Genomic DNA, 5,401 nt, shown 5'->3' on the forward strand with positions numbered 1-5,401 from the left:
GCCCCTTCCCATTTCTGAGACTGGCTGGGGAGGGAGTCCTGCCTGGGAATTTGAGCTGGCCCAAGGTCAGGAACATCTCAATGTCATGGCTTCTGCTGGATCTGTGTGGAGCTGGAGGTGGGGTGGGGGCAGGTAGGTGGGAAAGGCACCCAGAGAGGCTCCGTTCTCTCCTGCCCACATCTTAGCTTCCTCGTTATGTCTGGAATTTCAGAAAAGCCTGTCACACAGCTTGTGTAATTCTCCATCGTGGAGAATGTGGGGACAGGGCAGCAACAGGGAAAGTGGCCTTCTCCGCTCCAGCCCTCTGCTGAAGTCAACTTGGTGGCTTGGTGGCTTGGTGGCAGTTTCCTAGTGAGGACCCTGGTCCGGGGAGGACAGTGAGCCCCACTCCCCAGACGCACCACGGGGAAGTGAGCCTTCCAGAGAGGGTCATGAACTACTCAGGTCACATCATAAATATTCACAAAACAAGCCAAGTGCCTTTTCAGTGGTTTTAACTGGTTCCTTTCATCCCCCACCCTATTTGCTCTGGGCAACCATGGTCACTCCTTCTCTCCCTGGGTGTCCCATGAAGGTGCCCCACGTCAGCTCGCCATGAGCACACACAGTTGTCTCCCGATGTCTGCTCGGCCATCCTTGCTCCCATTAACATTGCTACGTTTGCTCCCTCGGCTCAAGCACACGCGGTGAAACGCATGTCACAGTGTGCCGCCTCTCACGAACACTGGGCCACCTGCTCTTGGTGGGGCCAGGGCCCAACATAGGGGTTTTGACGAATGGCTCCTTTGGTTGGGCCGCCTCTTAAAGAAGCGCTCTGTCCCTAGCTCTCAAGGGAAGGCAGGGAAGCCTTGGGAACCAACTGGGTTGGTCCAACCAACTGGTTGGACAATCAGGGAGGCAGGGATTGTTAGTTCTTAGAGGCCCTCCTCTTGTCTGGATTTAGCCTCAGGAGTAAAGTGCAGACTCCTCAGTATGGTCCCTAAGACCCTCCGTGATTTGAATCCTGCCTTCCCTCTGGCCCCATTTCTCACCACGCCCCTCATTTTCCTTGGGGTTCCTCAGACTTGCCTGCTGTCTCTCACATACTAATCTCCCCTTGGCCTGAAGGCATTTTCCTTTAGCCTTAGCCACTTTTCTCTCCCTTCTTTTGACTGCCTCCTACGCTCGTCTGGGATTTGGTGATGATATTTCTCCAGAGAGGTACCCACGGCCACTGCCAACATCTGAGAACGTTGCCCTCTCACGTGCCCTCGAGGCACCCTGTCCTTAACTCTATAATAGCCATTGGCATCCCTACCAGACCGCATATGCCTGGAGAACAGGGACAATTCTTTATATTGATTTTATTTGTCATTCTATTGAGAGTATGCACGAGGTGCTAAATAAATTGCTGAATGAATGAGTAGTGAAACATTTCCCGGAATTAAACTTGTGTGCCTGCGTCTCTTCCTTTTAGACGAATTTTTCCCAAAGGGGGAACGATTCCTGAGAGTGCATAGGTTCCGAATTGACCTGCAGCACAGGTCCTCTGGCCTGACCCTTCGGATCAGCCTGACTGAGGTTTGAATTTGGATTCTTCCTACATAAGCATCTGATGGGGATGGGCCGCAGGAGTGCTTCTTAAACCTTAATATGCATGGGAATCCTGGGATCCTGTGAAAATGCAGGTTCCAGCTTGGTAGGTGAGGGTAGGTCCTGAGATGCTAATGCTGCTGGTCAGGGACCCACATCTTGAGCGGTAGGGCACTAACCAGGTGTCCTGTGCTGTCTCTGTGAGTGATTCCAGGATTCTGATCTATAAACACTGGCAAAACCAGAAAGTACTGAAGCAGCCTTTCTAGAAGATGTTTATTTGGTTTTTATAATGCTCAATTATATTAAGAACAGAAGTGTCTTTTGGGGGGCATCTAGGTGGCCTAGATAGCTAAGCGTCCAATTCTTGATTTGGGTTCAGGTCATGACCTTGCAGTTCTTGGAATCGAGCCCCGAGTCCGGCTCCGTGCTGATAGTGCAGAGCCTGCTTGGAATTCCCTCTCTCCCCCTCTCTCTCTCTCTGCCTTTCCCCTGCAGGCACGCTCTTGCTCTTTGTCTCAAAATAAATGAATTAAATTAAATTCAAAAAGAAGTGTCCTTTTTTAAGCGCATGTGACCATCACTGTAGGTTGCTCCCTTCTATTCTTCTAGGCAATTCTCTTCTCCCTTGTCTGTCTCATATAGAGACCGCTAAACCTTCACATCCTCACTGTCCCGGCCTCCCTTACTGTTCTGGATGAAATACAGAACACAGATGCTATGTGGTTAGCCCTTGAGTTCTGCCTCCAATGCCAATACAATGGCGGGAACGGCAGGACTACTTTCACAAGTTCAAAGATGGCAGGCCAACGCCTCTGTGGTTCTCTCAGGCTTCCTCTCATGCTTTTGATCTCATGGTCACATAATAGCTGCTGCTGCTCAATAAGATCAAATCTTTCTCTCTCTCTCTTGTTAAGTAATCTCTATACCCAGTGTGGGGTTCAAACTCATGACCCTTAGATCAAGAGTTACACGCTCTACCTTCTGAGCCAGCCAGGCAGCCCCACACATCTTTTAGTATCACTGAATATCTAGTCAGTTTCAAGCTTTTTTGTTTGTTTTGTTTGGAGAGAGAGAGCTCGCGAGCTGGGGAGAGGGGCAGAGGGAGAGAGAGAGAGAGAGAGAGAGAGAGAGAATCTTAAGCAGACTCCTTGCTCAGCAAGGAGCCTGACTCTGGGTTCCATCCCATGACGCTGGGATCAGGACCTGAGCCGAAATCAAAAGTCAGATGCTCAACGACTGAGCCACCCAAGCTGAGCCACCCAGGCACCCCTCAGATTTTTTGGATCATAATTTTTTCTACAGTCGGTTTATTTGAATCAGAATCGTATTACATTTGGTTATTTTTAACAATACTACATGTCTTAAGCTCCAAATTTCTTTCTATGAGATAAAAATAAAATTCTTACTTGTTTAAGCCCCCTCACCAGAGTTTTATGTTGCTTGTAGTTGGAAATGTAGAACGGTAGTACCATTTTTAAATATTAAAATTTATTCTCTCTCATTAGCCTGCTTATAGAAATCTTTAGATATGTGGAAAAGTAGGAATCAGGAAAAGGGAATCAGAGTCGGCGAATCCGATCATTGAAGTACTATTAACACTTTCAAGTATTTTCTTCTGATGTTTTTTATACAGTTGTGATAACACGGTAATAACAAACCTGTGTCTTTTTTTGTGTGCCATCAGAAAAAAAAGTAAGTTTAGGGGTGCCTGGCTGGCTCAGTCAGTGAAGTGTGTGACTCTTGATCCTGGGGTTGTGTGTTCAAGCCCCACGTAGGGTGTAAAAATTACTTATCTTTTAAAATCTTTTAAATAAATCAATCTTTTAAAAATAAAAGATAAATAAAATCTTTAAAAAAATAAATAAAATCTTTTTAAAAAAAGAAAAGAAAAAGAAAAAACGAATTAAAAAATTTTTTCTTTAATCTTAAGTAAATTACAGGTGGGACATCTGACTGGCTCAGTCAGTAGAGCATGTAACCCTTGACCTTGGGATCAGGAGTTTGAGCTCCACGTTGGGCATAGAGTTTACTTAAAAAAAAAAGAGGTAAATTAGCAGCGGTGAAAATATTCTAAATATGAATATATTAAAAATCATTGTACGCTTTAGGTGAATTGTATGGCATATAAATTATATCTCAATGAAGTTGTTATTAAATTTTTATAAATAAGCATATTCTGTTGTGATAAATTCATTGTTAGTATTTTTAATTATTATATAATTATCTATCAAGAGGATGTACTTCAATTTATCAGACTATTCCCCTATTGTTGGATATATGGGCTGGTTCTACATTTTGGTTACCATAAAAATTGCTACAGTCAACTTCTTTGTACTTAAGACTTTTCTAGGGACACCTGGCTGGCTCAGTCAGCAGAGCATGTGACTCTTAATCTCGGGGTCATGAGTTCGAGCCCCACAGTGCATGTAGACTTCACTTAAAAAAAAAAAAGTACTTCTCACTCTTAACTATAGAAATCAAACCGATGGGTGGGGAGATGGGTAAAATAGGTGATGGGGATTAAGGAGTGCACTTGGGATGAGCACTGGGTGTTGCATGGAAATATTGAATCACTGTATTGTACTCCTGAAACTAATATTGCACTATATATTAACGGGAATTTAAATTAAAAAAATTTTTTTAATGTCTATTTATTTTTGAGAGAGAGAGAAAGGCAGAGCATAAGCCGGGGAGGGGCAGAGAGACAGGGAAACAGAGAATCAGAAGCAGGCTCCAGGCTCTGAGCTGTCAGCACAGAGCCCGATGCAGGGCTTGAACCCATGAACCATGAGATCATGACCTGAGCAGAAGCTGGATGCCTAACTGACAGAGCCACCCAGGCTCCCCTAAATAAAAACATTTAAACAGGGAGGGAAAAGACTTGTCTGTATCTAGAATTAGCTCCTCCAGGGAGTAGAAATATTGTCCCAAAGTGAACATTGCTTGAGCATTTCTTGAAGGCTTACTGCCAATCAGTTGTGGACCACACTAAGTACTTTATATGCATTATTTCTTCACATTCTTCATCCCCCTAAGAGGTCTATTCTATCCCTATCTTCAGAAGTTGAAACTAAAGCTCACAGCTTTGTGGGTTTGAGCCCCGCATCAGGTTCTGTGCTGACAGCTCAGAGCCAGGAGCTTGCTTCAGATTCTGTGTCTCCCTCTCTCTCTGCCCCACCCCTGCTTGCGCTCTGCCTCTTTCTGTCCCTTGAAAAAAAATGAGCGATAAAAAAAATAAAAAATAAATAGTCTGAAAGTCTTGAAAGAAAGAAAGAAAGAAAGAAAGAAAGAAAGAAAGAAAGAAAGAAAACTAAAGCTCAGACAACAACTAACTCACCCAGGGTCACAGAGCCAATAAACAGAACAGCCAGGTACCTACCCAGCCCTGCCCTTCTCCCAGAGACCACGATCATAACATTCCCTCATCGGGCATTAATTTTTTCAAATCTTGCTACGTTCCAATGGTGGAAAAGCTATCTTGTTCTAAACCGTTTGATGTTTGCCAAACCAGACACATTTCCTTTTTTGTTAATTACCTGTTGTGGCCTTTGGAATCAAGTGGGACCTATGGCTTATCACCATAGTTGAAAAGAAAAGCACCAGGGGCACCTGGATGGCTCAGTCGGTTAAGCATCCAACTTCATCTCAGGTCATGATCTCGCGGTTCGTGAGTTTGAGCCCCGCATCGGGCCCTGTGCTGACAGCTCAGAGCCTGGAGCCTGCTTCCGATTCTGTGTCTCCCTCTCTCTCTGCCCCTCCCCACGCATGCTCTGTCTCTCTCTGTCTTAAAAATAAATAAAACATTAAACAACAACACCAGGCACAG

At 44.8% G+C, this 5,401-nt stretch overlaps 1 long non-coding RNA gene across 1 annotated transcript in view; it reads left to right on the plus strand.

The window, feature by feature from the left end:
* LOC123382754 overlaps positions 1–5,401 on the plus strand; it is a 34,760-nt gene that overhangs the window by 23,876 nt on the left and 5,483 nt on the right. The window lies entirely within an intron of this gene.

Source organism: Felis catus, chromosome F1, assembly GCF_018350175.1.
Source record: "Felis catus isolate Fca126 chromosome F1, F.catus_Fca126_mat1.0, whole genome shotgun sequence".
In the NCBI taxonomy this organism is placed as follows: Eukaryota; Metazoa; Chordata; class Mammalia; order Carnivora; family Felidae; genus Felis; species Felis catus.